This window comes from Bufo bufo, chromosome 5 (genome assembly GCF_905171765.1).
Source record: "Bufo bufo chromosome 5, aBufBuf1.1, whole genome shotgun sequence".
NCBI classification, from domain to species: Eukaryota; Metazoa; Chordata; class Amphibia; order Anura; family Bufonidae; genus Bufo; species Bufo bufo.
Window position 1 is genome coordinate 513,925,304 of NC_053393.1, and position 20,371 is coordinate 513,945,674.

Sequence of the window (20,371 nt, forward strand, 5' to 3'; positions counted from 1 at the left end):
TTCGTTCATACCATGATACACTTAAACAAACATGTTGTGAAGACAAAACTTTGATAGATCCCTGTTCTTTAAATAAAACAGGTCACCCACTTACACCTGATTGTCATCCCACTGATTGAAAACACCTGTCTAGTTTCACCTTCAGATTATCTGCTAATCCTAAAGGTTCACATATTTTTGCCAATCACAGACGTGCAGCTCAAGAGTGCCAAGGGGGTGGTGCATGACACATACATAGATTTTTTTCTTTGGTGCTCTTTGCATTCCTTCATCATGAACCACCCCCTCAGATCTTTAAGGGATTGTCCATACCCTACATTCTCTCTAACTGCTGACAAGGTAGCATTATATAACCTGAAGGATAATCACAATCAATCAGTTCCTACGTTCATACCAATTTATATAAACCAAACTGATCCATTTTCTATTATTCCAAATGATACTTTAAATATGTCCGTTTCTGTTCATGACTCAGTTTCCTGGTGCATTTAATATCTTCCATATACCTACTGTGAAATTGCCTTTGATATAATTGATCTCTGCATTTTCCACGGCTTCCAAAAGGTTTCCTTTGTACATGCAGAGGCTGATGGAATTGATGCCTGTGTTTTTTCCTCTTTATCATATTACATGCAGTTTTCTAATGTGTCCCCAATTAAGTTTCTCATCTTTTTATGAGAGCTCTCATCTTTTTATGAGATCTCATAATATCCAAGAGATCTTAAAGGGGTTTTCCAAGGCTTTTCCGAAGGTAACAAAGGTTTAAAGTGCATCTGTCAGAAGATTTGTACCTATGAAACTGTCTGACCTGTTGCATGTATCTGCTCCTGATGAAGGGGACCCTTTTAGAGGCCCCGAAACGCGTTGAGCCGTCCACTCCCCCCACCCTGGCTTTGGAATAAAAGGAAAGAAAAAGGAAAAAAGACTCCTGAGTGTGTCTCTGTCCGATTCTGACATCTCTACGGGCGACCCAGGCGCAGGAGGTGTGGTGTGGGTGTCTTGAGCTTTATCCCACATTACCCTCCTGGGTGAAGTGAGTCATCAATAATATATCTTGATATATATATATATATTAATTTGATTTATATTATACAGTATGTTTTTTCTACTTTATATGTGATTATAGGTGATTTTATATGATACTATTTACTTTTAACATCTGTTTTTACACTTGGTGGGCTACACCACAGGATCGCTAGTTTTTTTAAAAGGGACCCACTTTTATCCCGTATTCGCATCCAAGGGTTTTGGCGCCCTCCGCCTGGTCTTTTTTAGCGTTCTCACGCACTACCATTTTCCTTCCCAATCACCTACCCTGTGATATCAGGGTTAGGTTGTGACCAGTGGCAGCCTGCCCATCCACTTGATTGATTTTTTGCTTTTCACTATTAATTATTAGCAACTCCCGATTTTGCCCTCCTTTGGCGCCCTGCAAAGTTTTTCTCGGACCCTGGATCCGAAGGTCTGGTGATTAACCCTCTCCTTTTCTTCCCCCGCTCTGACTGTTGCATGTGTGCCTGGAAGAGCCTAGAATATATGAAAATTAACTTCAAGGAGCAATGGGGCGGAGCCTAGAGGTTCTTCTTTCTCTGCAACTGTAGTGCCCTCTTGACATGGTCAAGCGTGTTGATGTTTATATTGCCTGGCCATGTCAATCAAAGTGGAGAGGATGCAGTAATTGCAGAGAGAGCAGAGCCTCTAGGTTTAAGGGCAACAACCCCATTGCTCCTAGAAGCTCGTTCGTATATATTAAAACATAATTTTTCTCAGAAATGCGGGCACATATGAACATGGGACCAACACAGATGCCTTCAGCTGCCAAGGCATATACAAGAGGTCAGACAGTTTCATAGGTACAAATCTGCTAATGAAGCAAAAAACATACTTACCTTACTGTTATAATGCTGCTCCATTTCCTGGTCCTGGCTTGACATGATGGAAATGCCATGAAAGGCCAGTTCCCTCCAAGCAGAAGTGGGTACCACATCACTCACCCAGCTGCCCCCTCTGTTTCTGGCTTGTCCTCCTTTGGATGTCAGTCACAGGCCTGACACTGGCATTCCACGTGCTCTTTTGCTACAGGCCATGGCCTGCCCTTCTCTTCCATGCCCCTAATTTCTATCTCTAGCATGTGCTCCCCAACTCTTAAAGGGCAAGAACACGCACCCTAGTTTTCCCAAGCCAATAGTTGGTCACTTCTGGGTATTTAAGGCACCTTCCCCTAGAGGAGGGTGCCTGAGCTTTAGGTTGTCTAACTTGCCATCTTACTAGTTCCCAAAGAAGGTATTTTTCTGTTTGCCTGCCCATGTACTGACCTTTGACTAGTTTCACGGCTTTGCATTTACTCTGCCCTGACCTCTGCCTTTTTCCAGACTGAGTATTGCCTGATCCTTCTGTGCTTCTCACAAGTGTCTCTAACACCCACAGGTCAGCTGCCAACCACAATGGGACTATTTAAAGAGATAGCAGCCTGATAGTTCACCTGCAGTGAAGTCAATATCCCTGTATGGAGTTTAAAGGGTGAATACCAGAGGACTGCCAGGAAAACACCCTTGGGTCTAGCTCAAAGTCAAACCAGTTGGATGGCGAAGGGGTTACACACCCACTGCTTGTAACATTCAGCAGGTCTTTCCTGGCATTACTGGCATGTTTTTGAGCTGGGATCAGAAAGTGAGGAGCAGTGGGAGCTGGAGCAGTGTCACAACACTGCTGGAGAGATATCAGTATGAGTGAACATGGCTTATTTTAAATTTTTAACCCCCTGTGACACGTTTTAATAAAATATTTCAGCAGAAAAACCATTCAGTCCTTGTCTTTAGTAGGAAACGTTGCAAAAGACGACGCTGAAAAAGTCAGTGATATTTAGTTTGAGGGATTTGGGGAAGAGGAGAATAATAGGATATTCCATTTCCCTGAGAAATCCCCAGTGCCATGTCTGCATTATTTACCTACAAAAATCACAATCCAAGTCCTGCCATTTGCCAATGCGAAATACAGTGTTATTAGCAGAGATTGTATATAGGGGAGCAGCAACTGAAGAGCACACAGGCTTAGACACTGTCTCTTTCCATCACAGTATTGTTTGTGCAGAATAGGAAAGCCAATTGCAATAAAGTCACTTCTTCTGACTGTAAGCCTTGAAAACTCATCTTTAAAGAGCACATGTCAGCAGGATCAACTCTATTAAATAAGCCACACCATGTGTTAGGGTTGATATTGCTGATTAAAATGATATGTCTTGTGAAAATCGGTTGCGCCATTCTCGAGAAAAAAAGACTTTGTATTCTCTATGCAAATCAGGTCTTCAGTGAACAGAGAAGAGGGGCCTAGCCCCTCAGGGCACCTCAGCACCCCATTTTTCCAGTGCTGGCCCCGCCCCTCCGTGTACTGAAGCCCTCATTTGCATGAAAAATAAAAGTCTATTTTCTCATGTACACTGCAACCAATTTTCGCAAGACAGGTATCATTTTAATTGACAGCATCATTTAATAGGGTTGATCCTGCTGACAGGTGCTCTTTAAGTCCCTGTCTTTATATTTACATATGGAATTGGATGCCTCTCTGCAGTACAATACGTATTTAGCAATGTGCTTTAAAATGTACAGTAATTGTCTGTACTGAAATAGCTAATGAGCCAAACAACATAATGGAATCCTTAACTGGAAATATAATGGATATTGCAGGTGTTTAGCACAACCTCAAAACAAATACGCTCAATAGAAAAGCTTTTAGTTAATTGACAAGTACGAAAACAGCACCTAAATACCTTGTAAAATCTCTGATCACATCATTATATACATTACCCAAAATGAGTGGTTTCCACAGCTGGAAGTGATTTACAGCTTAAAAGGAAATGATCACTAGAGATGGCCTTGCAGTTCGCCCGGTGGTCGTTTCGCGGCGAACTTTGCTCGTTCGCGATTCACCGAACATGCGAACATATGGCGATGTTCGCACATGCCTTTTTTTTTGCATATCTGTTTCTGCCAAATACTGATTGAGGGGTGCCATATACCTTCTTCCACAAAATACTGATTAAGGGGTGCCATATACCTTCTTCCACAAAATACTGATTGAGGGGTGCCATATACCTGTTTCCGCCAAATACTGATTGAGGGCTGCAATATACCTTCTTCCACAAAATACAGATTGAGGGCTGCGATACACCTGCTTCCACAAAATACTGATTGAGGGGTGCCATATACCTGTTTCTGCCAAAAACTGATTGAGGGGTGCCATATACCTTCTTCCACTAAATACTGATTGAGGGCTGCAATACACCTGCTTCCACAAAATACTGATTGGGCGGGGCCATATACCTGTTTCTGCCAAATACTGATTGAGGGGTGTTATATACCTGTTTCTGCCAAATACTGATTGAGGGGTGTTATATACCTGTTTCTGCCAAATACTGATTGAGGGGTGTTATATACCTGTTTCTGCCAAATACTGATTGAGGGGTGCCATATACCTTCTTCCACAAAATACTCATTGAGGGGTGCTATTGCTACATACCTTCTTCCACCAAATACTGATTAAGGGCTGCGATACATCTGTTTCCACCAAATACTTATTGAGGGGTGCCATATATCTTCTTCCACAAAATACTGATTGAGGGGTGCCATATACCTGTTTCTGCCAAATACGGATTGAGGGGTGCTAAATACCTTCTTCCACTAAATACTAATTGAGGGGTGCTATTGCTATATATACTTCTTCCACCAAATACTGATTGAGGGCTGCGATACACCTGCTTCCACAAAATACTGATTGAGGGGTGCCATATACCTGTTACCTCCAAATACTGATTGAGGGGTGCTATATACCTGTTTCCGCCAAATACTGATTGAGGGCTGCAATATACCTTCTTCCACAAAATACCGATTGAGGGGTGCCATATACCTGTTTCTGCCAAATACGGATTGAGGGGTGCTATATACCTGTTTCCACCAAATACTGATTAAGGGGTGCCATATACCTTCTTCCACCAAATACTGATTGAGGGGTGACATATACCTGTTTCCGCCAAATACTGATTGAGCAGTGCTATATACCTTCTTTCACAAAATCCTGTACTGGCCGGCAGTTACATATTTATCCTGTGACCGTCTAATGTACCTCCAGCGACAGAATCCAAAGTTCTGTGCTGTCAGGTGAATGCCTATTGCCTACTTTTTAGGACCTGTACTGGCCGACAGTTAATTTTTTTTTCTCTAGCCACATAATCACACCCTTGTCTCACTCCTCTGCCTCTCATTATGGTGGTGTATGAACCGCATTCACCATAAGGACCTTCTAATGTCACAGGGTCATATGACTGTGCTCCCCATCCTATACTGTGCCCCTCACCCCGTACTGTGATCCCTTAAACCCTGCATTGTGCCCTCTTACCACACCCTGTGCAGTGCCCCTAGTCATTCCCTGTACTGTGCCCTCTTATACCCTTTTATCCAGTCACGGTATGGCGGTGTTATCCGGTCACTGTACAGAGGTGTTATCCGGTCAATGTATGGCGGTGATATCCAATAACTGGATGGCCATAACTGTATCCCTTTCCCTGCCCACGCCATCCTTTTTTAGACCTTGCATGAGCGAGAAAAATATGCAGATTGCGGTGCTAAGGACCTTTGCGCCACAATCTGTGTCAGAAATACGCCCAACATAGATGTATTTCTATATAATAAATGACCACCTAATTGTATTATTATTCGGCGGTAGGGCTTATATCTTTATATTATATAGATTCTAGTGTATTATACTGTGCACTGTATTTCCCAGTAGAAAATGATCCTTGGGAAGCACAGTCCTCATCCCTGACCACCAGGACCAGGTAGCGCACTGTCAGTACATGGCGGCATCCCCTCTCCGAGACGCTGCTCCGCTGTGTACTGGTGCTTATTCTGACACTAGGGCTGGGTTCACATCCTATTTTTGCCATCCATTTAATGCATACCGAAAATGTATGTGTTAACAGATGTCTCAGACTGATGCCGTACAGTGGCGTCGGTTCACCATACAGTTCCATGGTAGAAAAAAAAATTATGTTAACGTATGCATTTTTTTAATGGACTCTTTAAAAACGTGGAGTGCTGCACATTTGTATACATCAAACCGATAGGAAATAAAAAATTTCTAGTCTCCAGTAGGGCACATTTTTGAGAGTTTCCCTTTAAGACGCATAAAAATGGCCCCTGATTAAAATACATAATTTTTTGTGGGAATTTTTGCCAATGATCCCCCTCTGGTATATCACTGTCCATCTTGTGGGACGATTTGTGCACTTCTTGTAAGTGTTTTCTGGCTGCAAATATGACCTGAAGGTTTTTCAGGTTTGCCTGCCAATAAAGTGAATGGGGCACGCCGCAAATGCTTTTTTTTAAACTTTAAATAGCTTAAAATTTTGGGCTGATTCACTACTTCATATTTTTTGGGTGGTGGAGTTTTTTGTAAAATACAGCTCCAAATCACCTGGATAGACAAATTAAAAGGGTTATCCTGGAATGATTTAAAATTGCCAACCTAGAATGTGAGCGCGACAGGTTTCCTGCAGAGCTGCCCGGGGGAAGGGGAAGGGGAAGGGGGGAAGGGGAGGAGAGGCTTCAGTACACACTGCGCGCTAGCTCTTGCATATAATACACATCAGTGAACATTCCTGTCAGGCTGCTCAACCATGATGGTATATCCTAGGCAGGATTGCATCATTACCATCTATTGTAGAGCAGTGTGGTCTAAGTGAGGCCCTGTCACTTCCTAGGCAGCTCTGCAAGTGGTGGAAACCATTGCTGATCACATTCTAGGACAGATTACTGGTGGCCATTTTAAATTTAAATTAAATGGCACTAGCAGGCAGTTGTGGATATAGGTGTCCACTATGTGATACAGGCTTGATGTTTGACTGGCCTGAAAGAGGTCTAAGTGATGGGTGTCTGAGCCATAGTCCCTAACCAGCAGCATGATCTGTTGGGCGGTGACTTTGCTGGTCACTCTGCTGTCCAAGCTGTTGTAAGCAGTGTTCACGGTTGTTCCTGGAGTGAAATTCTGACAGGAGAACTGGATACAGTCCCTTGGGATGTGAGCTTTGGCATGTACTTCCTACCTCCGGTCTGTCTGGACTCGAACCCCCCTTCTTGGCAGGAAGTAGGACCAGCCCACTCCCACCAAGAGGGGGAAACACAGTGGTTAGCCCTGCTCCTGCCAACCATTGCCAACCATACCTCCCATGCTGATGTACTCAGCAGAAACACATAAAACACAATGTATAAAATAACAAGCAATTGCATATACTCTCGGTCTTGAGGTACTGCAATTGACTTACATATTTTTGAGCTTCTGACTAGTCAATCGCTTTAAAACTTTCTTGCCAACCCTTTGAGCTCCAAGGTTCATGGAACATATTGCAAAGGACACGAATCTCAGATTAAAAACCCCTCCGTATATTTCATTCTATCTTTAATTTAGATTAATTATAAAACAGTTGCATAATGGTGGAATGCGCGGAGTAGCACACTGCCGAATGCTCTACAAGGACCTCTCCATAGGCTCTTATTGATTAAATACCTGTTCCAAAACTGTTCCTTCTGATTGCCGTTTTACAAAATCCTGCCTGATAGCGACTCAACATTCATCATGTTTGAAACTATTAAAAATTCCTGCAAGGTCCAGATTTCACTGAAGTTGTGCCCCCAAGCAACAAGGAATTTTATCTTATTAAAAATCTTTTGCTGGCATAAAATGAGATGTATAATTAAATTCTTCTTGAAGAGCGACATCTCAGGGCTGAAGGTATGTATTAAAGCATGAATGGGAAACCTGTTTACTGATTTACTTCCATGCTGCTTTAAAGTATGTATCAAATATAAGTAATCTGCCCCGAGGGGGATGAATCTATAATGAGGTGGACACCTCATACAGTTGAGTCACGATAAATGTTTTCATAAATCAAGTTTGTTCACATGAAAGAAGTTGAGATCTTACCATCGTCTTTAGTAATTCTATGGATTTTTCTCTTTGTTTTCAGACTCTGATGGGTTATGTTGAATAATTGAAAGTTGAGCTATAAAGGGATATTTGTAGACCATCATGAACAAATCAGGACACCAAAGGCTTGCTAAAATTGCAAGTGTTTTTTGAGTTTGATAATTCACTTTCATGTTCATTTCATCTCCACTCAGGTTTGGAGAAATACAATAACATTCACAGTAGGAAAATACTCTTTGAAAGGGAAAGCCATGCATAATTATTTCCTGCATCCATCAGCTATTCCAAGATTAAAGAAGAACAGCTGGACTTAAAGGGGCTGTCCAAAGATATACCATATTTTTCTGTTTATAATATGCACCTCTGTTTTCAAAAGAAACAGTAAAAGCGTTACTTTGTATCAATTACAGTATATCAAATAACCTATCAATCAAAGCTCATACTTCTAATACCATTGGCTTTCCTATACCAAGCAAATCAATCATCCTATTACCTTAATAATCAATTTAAGACTAATGGTGAATTCACACGACCGTAAATGTTTTGCGGTCTGCAAATTACGGAACCGCAAAACACTGATACCGGCCGTGTGAGTTCTGCATTTTGCGGACCAGCACTATATAGAAAGTGCCTATTCTTGTCCGTGATTGCGGAAAAGAATAGGACATGCTCTAAATTTTTGGCAGGACCGAGGAATGGAACAATGGATGCGGGCAGCATTGAAATGCATGGGTCCACACTAGTGTTGAGCGAGCATGCTCAGCCGAATACAAGTTCGGCTCCAGCATCGCTATGCTCGGCACATGGCAGTATTCAACTGAGTACCGCATGTGCTCGAGTGCAATGCTCGAATCTCCTCCCCGCACCTTTTGCGGCTGCTAAGCAGGTAATAAACGTACAGGTAAGTACTGCCCTCACTGTAATGCCAGTAGCCATGTTGGCTACTGGCATTACAGTGATTGGCTGGCCGGAACGCGTCATCGGGTGCAATATAGCACCCGATGACGCGTGTTCTGCTCTTTCTAAGTCAGGGAAAGCTGAGCATAGCAAGGGACAGAGAGTGTAGGGAGTGTAATTGAATTGAATTTTTCTACAAAAACCTTGTGTGTGTGAGAGCAGCAATATATGTTTGTAGCGCAACCTGTGCTAAATTGCTCAGTGCTAGGGAGAGCTGTGCATAGGAAAGGACAGACAGTGTAGGTAGTGTAATAGGAAGATTTGTATACTTTTCAGGAACCCAAAAGTCCTTTTAAGGACTATTGTGTGTGACAGCAGCAATATATATTTTTAGTGCATCCTGAGCAAAATGCCGCTGTGGACAGTAAAATTATCCGCCCACATCTCATGTGTAAATTGTGCGCACCCCCAAAATATCAGTGACATCCAGTGCACTTTTTCCATAGATGGTGTCCCCTGCGGACAGTTAAATTATCTGCACCATATCTCCTGTTTGAAGTGTGCACATCCCTAAAATATTAGTGACATCCAGTACACTTTTTCAGTAGACGGTCCTGCGGACAGTTAAATTATCCGTGCCACATCTCCTGTTTAAAACTGCCTGCTGCCAGAGCACAAGAAAAACAATCATCCAAGATACCTAGCTTCATGTCCCAATTTGCAGGGCGGCGCAGGACACCACTCTTGAAGTCAGACCAGTGCAACCAGGTGGTCAGTTGGATTGCATCAGATAATACTTCCAGTCGGTTAAGCACCACCCTGTCTTCCACCAAGTGCAGTCTCAGTAGCCAGGAGTCTGGTCAACACAATCCTGTTTCTCCTTCCTCCCACCATTTACAGTCTGGCCAAATAAGTGATCTCACACTTGGATATTCCGAGGACCTCTTCTCATCGCCATTACTTGATTTGGCCCTCTCGCTAAGCACGCTTGAAGAGGGACATGAGATCTTGTGCCCTGATTCCCAACCTCTTGAACATCCACAGTCACAAGAACATGACGGTGGGGAACGGCAATTAGTGTTTAATAAGGTGAATGATGATGAGACACAGTTGCCAATGAGACAACCGCAATTACTGTCTCAAGAGGTTGATGAAAAGGATGAGACACAGTTGTCAATCACTGAGGTTGTGGTTAGGTCAACAAATCAGGAGGATGATCAGAGTGAGGAAGTGGAAGAGGAGGTGGTGGACGAGGAGGTCACTGACCAAACCTGGCAAGGTGGAAAGCCGAGCGAGGACAGCAGTACAAAGGGGGAGGGATCTGCAGCACTGCAACAGGCTGGAAGAGGCAGTTGGGTGGCAAAAGGGAGAAGGCGGGCCACACCACACAAGCCTGCAACTGTTCCATGGAGCAACCCCTTGCAGAAATTTCCCTTGCCAAGGGGTAGGTGTTCCACAGTATGGCGCTTTTTTTAGGTAAGTGCGGATGACAAAAGAATAGTAGTTTGAACCTGTGCCATACGAAAATGAGCCGGGGTGTGAACACTAGCAACCTCACCACCACCAGCATGATCCGCCACATCAGCACCATCAGCGACCACATCCACTTCCGTGTCTCAGCGCAGCGTACAAATGTCCTTTCCCCAGGCATTTGAACGCAAGCGCAAATACCCAGCCACCCACCCACAGGCCATAGCACTAAATGCGCAACTTTCCAAATTACTGGCCCTGGAAATGTTGCCATTTAGGCTTGTGGACACTGAGGCCTTCCGCAGCCTGATGTCGGTGGCCGCCCCTTGTTACGCAGTCCCCAGCCGCCACTATTTTCACGGTGTGCCGTGCCCGCCTTACACCAACATGTGTCCCGTAACATCACACGTACCCTGACCAACGCAGTTACTGGGAAGGTCCACTTAACCACGGGCACATGGACAAGTGCATTCGGCCAGGGATGCTACATTTCCCTGATGGCACACTGGGTGAACGTTGTGGAGGCTGGGAGCGAGTCGTACCCTGGGATGGCACAGGTGCTACTGACGCCAAAAATTGCGGGCCCTACGTCGATCAGGGTTTCCGCCAGCACCTATGTTAGCGGCTCCAACCCCCACTTTTCCTCCTTCGCCTCCTCCTCCGCTTCCACCTCCGAATTATCCGCGTGCAGCACCATTCAGTCATCAGTTGGTAGCTGGAAGCAGTGTAGCACTGCAGTGCCGTGCTGAAGCTGATATGCTTAGGGGACAAACAGCACACCGCCGCAGAGCTGTGGCAGGGGATAAGAGATCAGACTGAGCTGTGGCTCTCGCCACTCAACCTAGAACCAGGCATGGTTGTGTCTGATAATGGCGGTAGCTTGGTGGCGGCTTTGGAGCTCGGCTAGCTCAGACATATCCCATGCCTAGCCCACGTGTTCAACCTTGTGGTTCATCGGTTTCTCAAAACCTACCCCAATTTGCCTGAGCTACTGGTGAAGGTGCGCCGCGTGTGTGCACATTTCCGCAAGTCACCAACAGCTTTGTTGTGCGACGTGAGCACGCGCTGGAACTCAACGTTCCACATGTTGGCTTTGTGAGCAGCAGAGGGCATTAGTGGAATACCAACTGCAACATGGTTGTCGCCTTTCCAGTCTTCTTCCGCTATTCACAAGCGAGGAGTGGACATGGATGTCTGACCTCTGTGAGGTTTTAAGAAACTTTGTGGAATCAACTGCACATCCCGATTTGTTTGGCCCGAGTCCCCAAGCACTACGGTGCTCGATCAACACTAGTCCACACCCAATCCGCAAAATTGTGGAACAGAATTACGGTAATGTGAATGCACCCTAAAACACAGTACTTTCTTATTAACCGTTTCAGCACAAACTTCTTTGTTAACATACTGCAATCCTGATTGCTAACCCAATGTCACACAACATTAAAAAAAACTCCTCCAATTAGAAACTTTACATATTGTAACCTTTCTTAGTTTCCTACTGCTAATTTTTAACCTACCCACCAATGAAAACTTATCCTAACATTCTCCCTTTACCTCTATTCACAAAATAAAAGACTGACAGACTGACTTTCTACCCATAAGACAGGTATAGTGTCACGGCCATGGCTATGACCGTGACTCCTTAACCGCATGCGGTTGCCTGCGGTTTGTTTTTGGTAGTTCAACCACAGGTGAGGGCTACTTGTGTGTTGCCTCACTTGTGGTTGCCGCGGGCAACATGTGGTTGGAGATTGTTGCAGATAGCAGCCTGAGCTGGTGCTAGGCAGCTTGCGACATCTTCATGCGGTTACACCTAGCAACCTTTATGTTAGGTGTGTGTGTGTATGTTATGCACGTTGTATGTATTGTGTGCACTTCCCGTTTAAGTGGTGTTTTTCCCTTCTGTGGTGTTGGAAGGGTTAACTCCCTTCCCAGTGTGCGTGTGTGTCACTGGGTGTGTCTGACTGTGGGTGTGGCTACTTGGCCTATAAAGCCTCTCACTTTTACATGGCTCAGGAGGTTGCTTCAGTCATGCTGGCTGGAGCAGCCTCCTGTGTTTCTTCCTGCCTGTGAGAGCCACCCCTGTGGTCATAAAAATATTGTCGTTATGTTTATGTCTTCTTGTATGTCATGTTGTATGTGATGTTCTGTTGGGACCTTCCTTGTTACTTTGTGCAGTTTACGGTTCTGGATTCCTGTTGCACAGGGATCCAGTCAGCAAGGCTGTGGCAGGTTGGTGGAACTTCTAGTTCGCCTGCCATACCCGTAAAGCTGTTTGTGTTCCCCTTTTTCCCAACAGCTTGGCCAGTGAGACTCCTGCTCCTCCGCGTCTAGGAGGAGTAGGTCGTCTTACCCTGACTCCTAGCGCAGGGACCGGACGGAGGGTGAGTTAGGGATCCGAGGTTCCTGCGCATGGGTCCTCCTACCTTTAAGGTCGGCCCATGCAGTTAGGAGTTAGGGTCAGGGTAGGGACGCTGTTAGGAGGTGACCTGCTCCCTATCCTGTTCTCCTGGCCGAGTAGGACAACAGCATCTGGCATCGCACGGCTGAGGATTTCCCCCATCCTCAGCCGTGACATATAGTCAGCATACCTTGCAATGGCAGCATTGTGTACAAGGAGACATACAAGACCAACTTGTGAAAGCCCAAGATACGTGCTTTCTACACCTGTGCATCAAAATTGTGCAGCGTGCCACACAAAAACGTGCACTAGGTCACAGTCCATTGCAGGCCCTCTCCATAAGAGAAGGGCCCACATAAACCAATCCTGGTCTCTCCGGGCCAAAAGACTCCTGCAAGGCACCAGGACTAGGGCCATCCCACAGCCGAAACTGGAGAAGTGCCCTTCTTGCTCTGGCTTCCACCTGCCTGCCACCACCAAGAGCCAAAAGTCTAGGTCTGGCTTCTCTCCAGAGGGAGAAGCCAAGGGGTTTTTCAGGAGGGAGGGGGAGGGGTGAGGTACCAATATGGCCACAGACACCCCCCAAGACCACAGAAAGGGGTAATCTATGAGGGCATCGCAACCTGAATATTTTAGTGTGAAAACAAATGTGTAAAGTGGACACACAATGAAACAAAAAATAAATAAATAAATAAATAAATAGTGAATATGTGCTTAAAACAGACATTCGGCCGGAATAAAAAAAAAATCCTCTTCATTATGCCAGGCCAGAAAGCCAGGCATAGAATAGAGATGTGTGCGCTCAAAATGTGTGAAAATGAAGAGCGTGCCAATGTGCCGTTACTCAGTGGGCCAACCCCAGTGAGACCAGGCACCCCAGGATCAACACTCCTGGGGCGCTTCTTCACCTCGGGATTTCAAGCACATCTCAGGCCCTAGATTTGATCTGGCAGTCCCTTGGTCAACCAAGCATAAGGCAAGCAACAAAAGAGCCCTCTGTATTATTATAACATCTTCTTTATTTCATCATTATTCAAAAAGTGTAATCAACACATACCAAAATGCATGTTTTTAAAAGTCCAAATAACGGAGGCAGACAAGTAACATAGTAACATAGTTTATAAGGCCGAAAAAAGACATTTGTCCATCCAGTTCGGCCTGTTATCCTGCAAGTTGATCCAGAGGAAGGCAAAAAAACAATAACTGTGAGGTAGAAGCCACTTAAGGGGAAAAAACGTATTTCCCGACTCCAATCAGGCAATCAGAATAACTCCCTGGATCAACGACCCCTCTCTAGTAGATATAGCCTGTAATATTATTACACTCCAGAATTACATCCAGGCCCCTCTTGAACTCTTTTAGTGAACTCACCATCACCACCTCCTCAGGCAGAGAGTTCCATAGTCTCACTGCTCTTACAAGAATTCTCTTCTATGTTTGTGAACAAACCTTCTTTCCTCCAAATGCAGAGGATGTCCCCTCGTCACAGTCACAGTCCTGGGGATAAATAGATGATGGGAGAGATCTCTGTACTGACCCCTGATATAGTCATACATAGTTATTAGATCTCCCCTCAGTCGTCTTTTTTCTAAAGTGAATAACCCAAATTTTGATAATCTTTCAGGGTACTGTAGTCCCCCCATTCCAGTTATTACTTTAGTTTCCCTCCTCTGGACCCTCTCCAGCTCTGCTATGTCTGCCTTGTTCACAGGAGCCCAGAACTGTACACAGTCCTCCATGTGTGGTCTGACTAGCGATTTGTAAAGTGGTAGGACTATGTTTTCATCACAGGCATCTATGCCCCTTCTGATGCAACCCATTATCTTATTGGCCTTGACAGCAGCTGCCTGTTCACTAAAATTCCTAGGTCCTTTTCCATGTCAGTGTTACCCAGTGTTTTACCATTTAGTATGTACGGGTGACTTGCATTATTCCTTCCCATGTGCATAACCTTACATTTGCAAGCGTTAATCCTCATCTGTCCAAGCCTCCAATCTATCCAGATCCCTCTGTAGCAGTATACTGTCCTCTTCCGTATTAATTACTTTACACAGTTTAGTGTCATCTGCAAAAATTGATATTTTACTGTGCAAGCCTTCTACAAGATCATTAATAAATATATTGAAGAGAATTGGGCCCCTGAGGTATTCCACTAGTGACAGTGATCAAATCTGAGTGTTTGCCATTAATAACCACTAGAATCGCGAATAATAATCGCGAATATTGTCACTTTGAGAATTCGTGAATATTTTGAATATAGTGATATATATTCGTGTTTTCGAATATTCTAGATTTTTCTTTCATCTGAATCCATGATCCCTCCCTGCTTCTTGCTTGTGGGCCAATGAGAAGGCTGCAATGTCTTTGTCTGAGCTTAGCAACATCCCTAGCAACCAATAGGAAAGTTGCCTACCCCTTACTATATAAGAACCTCCCCAGCAGCCATTTTCTACTTTTTTTTTTTTTACAGATCTGAGAGAGAGAGCAGTGTCATTGCTGTGCTCTCTGTGCTTTCCACTCATTACATTAGATAGTTAGTTAGATAGCTTATATAATACAGATAGTCAGTGTAGGTTATATCCTGATATAGTGTAGCTGTTGCAGTGCAGGGTGTTAGGTGGTGTGATAGGTTCTGCTGTCCATACATACATGCTAGAGACATAGTGCTGTGATGTCACAACAATACATAGTGCACCAGTCAGAAATATGTAGTCAGACCTGTTAAAATATAAAGTTTCACTTACTGCGCCAAAATATTTGCATGATTAGTGCCGAATAGCGCAATCGCGAATATATTGGAGCACTCTCTCTGCATATAAAGCCATTTTTAATGTTCTGCCGTGCCAATTATTTTCTAGCAGCTTGGAAAATGTAGCAAAAGTGACCCACCCCTGTATTGCGCAGGCATTACACAAATATTATATCGCCAATTTTCAAAATCACGAAAATAATCTCGAATTTGAGAATTCGCGAATATATGACGAATATTCCACAAAATATTTGCGAAATATCGCAAATTCGAATATTGCCCCTACCGCTCATCACCAATACCCACCCTCTGTTTTCTACCACTGAGCCAGTTACTTACCCACATACAGACATTTTTTCCCAGTCCAAGCATTCTCATTTTATATACTAACCTTTCATGCTGTACAGTGTCAAATGCTTTGGAGAAGTCCAGATTAGTGCTGGGCGCGAATATTCGAATAGCGAATATTAATCGCGAATATCGGCACTTTGAGAATTCGCTAATATTTAGAATATAGTGATATATATTTATAATTTTAAATATTCTTGCTTGTGGGCCAATGAGAAGGCTGCAATTTCTTTGTCTGAGCTTAGCAACATCCCTAGCAACCAATAGGAAAGTTGCATACCCCTTACTATATAAGAACCTCCCCAGCAGCCCTTGTATGCAGTATTTTGCAGATCTGAGAGAGAAAGCAGTGTCATTGCTGTGCTCTCTGTGCTTTACTGTGTAATTACATTAGATAGTTAGCTAGCTTAAATATATAATACAGATAGTTAATGGGAGATAGTCAGTGTAGGTTAGATAGTGATAGGTTCTGCTGTCCATACATACATTCTACAGACATAGTGCTGTGATGTCACAAGTTCACAACAATACTTAGTGCACCAATCACTAATAAGTAGTCAGACCTGTTAAAATGTGAAATTGCACATATTTCGCCAAAATATTCGCATCATTAGTGCCGATTTTGCAATCACAAATATATTGGAGCAATGTATCTGCATATAAAGCTATTGCAATGTTCTGCCGTGCCAACCATTTTCTCCAGTCACAGGAAACTTCTAGCAGCTTGGAAAATGTAGCTATAGTGACTCACACCTGTATTTTGCACGCATTACGTGAATATTACATTGCTGATTTTTTTAGATCAAGAAAATAATCTCATATTCACAAAATATCGCGAATTCGAATATTGCCCCTGCCGCTAATCACTAGTCCAGATATACTACATCCATTGATTTGCCACTGTCAAGTCTAGAACTTACCTCCTCATAGAAACTGATTAAATTAGTTTGACATGACCGATCCCTCATGAAGCCATGCTGATATGGTGTTATTTGCTTATTTTCACTGGGGTACTTCAAGATAGCATCTCTTAGAAAACCTTCAAACAGTTTACCCATTAACTTACCGGCCTATAGTTTCTACGCTCTGTTTTTGGACTCTTTTTGAATATTGGCACCACATTTGCTATGCACCAATTCTGTGGAACACTCCTTGTCAGTATAGAGTCCTTAAATATCAGAAATAAGGGTCTGGCTATGACATTACTTAATTCCCTTAGGATACAGGGGTGTATGCCATCTGGTCCGGGTGATTTGTTTATTTTAATCTTTTTAAGATGCCGCTGTACTTCCTCCTGGGTCAGACAGGGCACTTTTAATGGGGAATTTACATTTACATTCTGCATTTCATCTGACAGTTTATTTTCCTCAGTGAATACAGTGGAGAAAAAAATATTTAATAGCTTTGCTTTCTCCTCATTGCTCTCTTCAACTCCCCCCTCATTACTCATTTATATAATTGAAGAACATTTTAGGGCTAGTTTTGCTCTCTTTGGCAATTAATCTCTCAGTCTCTAGTTTGGCTGCTTTTTGTTTTTTACATATTCTATTTTTTTCCTTATAGTTTTTCAATGCTTCCTCGCTACCGTTCTGTTTTAATGATTTAAATGCTTTATTTTGTCATTTGTTGCTTTCTTTACAGTTCTATTTATCCACATTGTTCCTTAACCTTTTATTCCCATAAGGTATGTACCGTATTTTTTGCCCTATAAGACGCACCGGCCCATAAGACGCACCTAGGTTTTTGGGGAGGAAAATAAGAAAAAAATTTTTTTTAACTAAAAGGTGTGCTTTTGGTGGGTTTGGAACTAATGGTGGTCTGTGGATGGCACTGTTATGAGGGGATCTGTGAAGGACACTGTTATGGGGTGATCTGTGGAGGATGCACTGTTATGGGGTGATCTGTGGAGGATGCACTGTTATGGGGGGATCTGTGGATGATGCACTGCTATGGGGGGATCTGTGACAGACACTGTTATGGGGGGTGGGATCTGTGGCTGACACTGTTACAGGGGGATCTGTGGCTGGCACTGTTACAGGGGGGATCTGTGGCTGGCACTGTTATGGGGGATCTGTGGGTGGCACTGTTATATATGTGCCATCCACAGACCCCCCACCCCATAACAGTGCCATCCACAGACCCCCCAGCCCATAACAGTGCCATCCACAGACCCCCACCCCTTAACTGTGCCATCATACATTTTATATTTGTATAGTGCAGCACTGGAGCGGCGGGGCTATAGTACAGTGACTGCACAGCCCCGCCGCAATTGCCGGCCCCCAGCTCCTCCTCCCAGTCCCTCCTCGCTCTTGCATACATCGCAGCCTGCCATGTAAAACTGTCAGCATTCGCCCCATAAGACACAGGGGCATTTCCCCCCCATTTTGAGGGGGGGAAGTGCGTCTTATGGGGCGAAAAATACGGTACCTCTCACAATTAGATTTTAGGATGCTTTCAAAAATATCCCATTTTGTGGCTGTATTTTTATTTTTGAGGACTTTGTCCCAGTTAGTTAGGCCTATGGCCTCTCTTAGGCTACTTTCACACTGATGTTTTGGCTTTTCGTTTGTGAGATCCGTTCAGGGCTCTCACACGCGGTCCAAAACGGATCAGTTTTGCCCTAATGCATTCTGAATGGAAAAGGATCCGCTCAGAATGCATCAGTTTGCCTCCGTTCCGTCTCCATTCCACTTTGGAGGCTGACACCAAAATGCTGCTTGCAGTGTTTTGCTGTCTGTCTGACGAAACTGATTCAAACGTCAGTTCCGTTCTGACACACAATGTAAGTCAATGGGGACGGATCCGTTTTCAATGACACAATCTGGCACAATAGAAAATGGATCCGTCCTCCATTGACTTTCAATGGTGTTCAAGACAGATCCGCCCCAACGCCCTATTTGGCTAACTTTTGCTTTTTTGAAGTTTGATATTTTTGTTCCTCCCTGAACAGGCTGATTTTTCTAATTTGAATGTGTTTTCCTGAAGCCCGAGTTTATGCAAATTAGTTTACATGACAAAACAGAAAAGAGAGATTATTGTGTGTAATGTTAGGACAATATAAAAATTAAAAATTTTTGCACACATCCTAGAAAGTGAGAGACGAGTTACCTGGCATAACATTTTTTTTTTTACCATTTTTGTCACCCTAATGATAATCAGCATGACGAAGAGGTCCCCCCAATGCCATTCACCCAGATACTTACTGGTGGAGATGGAAATGCTGCCACTGCGTTTTTACATTATACATTTTGAAGAGTTCATTTTTGGCATACATACCATGATAAGATTATTGTCTGGGGCAGGACAATTACAGTGATAGAAAATGCATATAATTTTCTTACGTTTTACTACTTTTGCACAAAAATAACCCCTTTTTTAAAAAACAGAAGAAAATGCTTTTTCATCGCCATATCCCAAGTTTTAATTTTTAATTATATGGAGCTGTGTGAACGCTTGATATTTGCTGGATGTCTTGTACATTTTATTGGCAGTTTCTGTAATTTTGTGGCGAATAATCAAAAATCAGCAATTCTAGGTGATGGAATTCACCTTATGGGCCATATGTTCATTTGCATATGGATTAAAAGTACTTTTCCAACAGAATAAAGCAATGGATCGCTAAGTGTAGGGTATCATTACATTCAGCTGAGCTAGCCCTACAAGACATTGTGTCTGGTTTACCAGTGAATTTTTGGGTGACAGACTCTCTTTGAAGGGGTTATCTTCAACTACAAAATTGATTGCCTATCCTGAGAAAAGTCCATCAGTATCAGATTGGTGGAAGTCCAATGGGTGCTACTGGTCACATCTTTATATTTCTCCTGACTAGTATTTCAGCTTTGGCCCATTCACTTGAATAGGTCTGAGCTGCTTTAACCTTCAATATCAGGCAATGCCATTACCAAGAGTACAGAGCTGTGAAGGAGATGTAGCACTTGCTGGAGAACTGCGATGCTTTCAGCCAGCAGATCGGTTGGGCTGTTGAGAATCGTGTCCACACTGATCTGATAGTGATGGCTTATATTAAAGATGGGCTGTGAGGTTTATGTTCCTGGAAGGCAATAGTGAGAGCAAGAAATTGAACCCCCAACTCAAAGTAAAAGAATGCAGAAAGTTCCTTCTAGTGGCATAAAGTATAATAGTGCTATGGAGAGCAGGAGAAGCATATATAGTGGGTTCACTTTCTTAGAAAATAATTTTTATCTTGCAATTAAATACCCTATAGACAAAGAAAGAGAAAGGTCAATGCAATGCTTTTCATTTTTTTTCTAAATTAAATTTAAAGGGTATATCCACCCTTAAATACCATTTTACAGCTTATATATATAGAAAATCTACCCAACAAGAGTACATTTGAGAAACAGACTACATTATAATCCAGAGCTTATTGGAAACGGACCATACTTCTATTTAGATGAGCTCCAATAGGCCAGTGAGGTTTTTCTACAACAGATTTCCGTACATCACTAGCAACGATATTTCAGCTCTGGAGCTTCCAGAGCTGTAAATGCTGCACTGGAAGACATACA

General features: G+C 43.4%; 1 protein-coding gene across 1 annotated transcript in view; it reads right to left on the reverse strand.

The window, feature by feature from the left end:
• PLXDC2 (plexin domain containing 2) overlaps nt 1–20,371 on the reverse strand; it is a 308,331-nt gene that overhangs the window by 32,696 nt on the left and 255,264 nt on the right. The gene's annotated exons all lie outside the window — the stretch shown is intronic.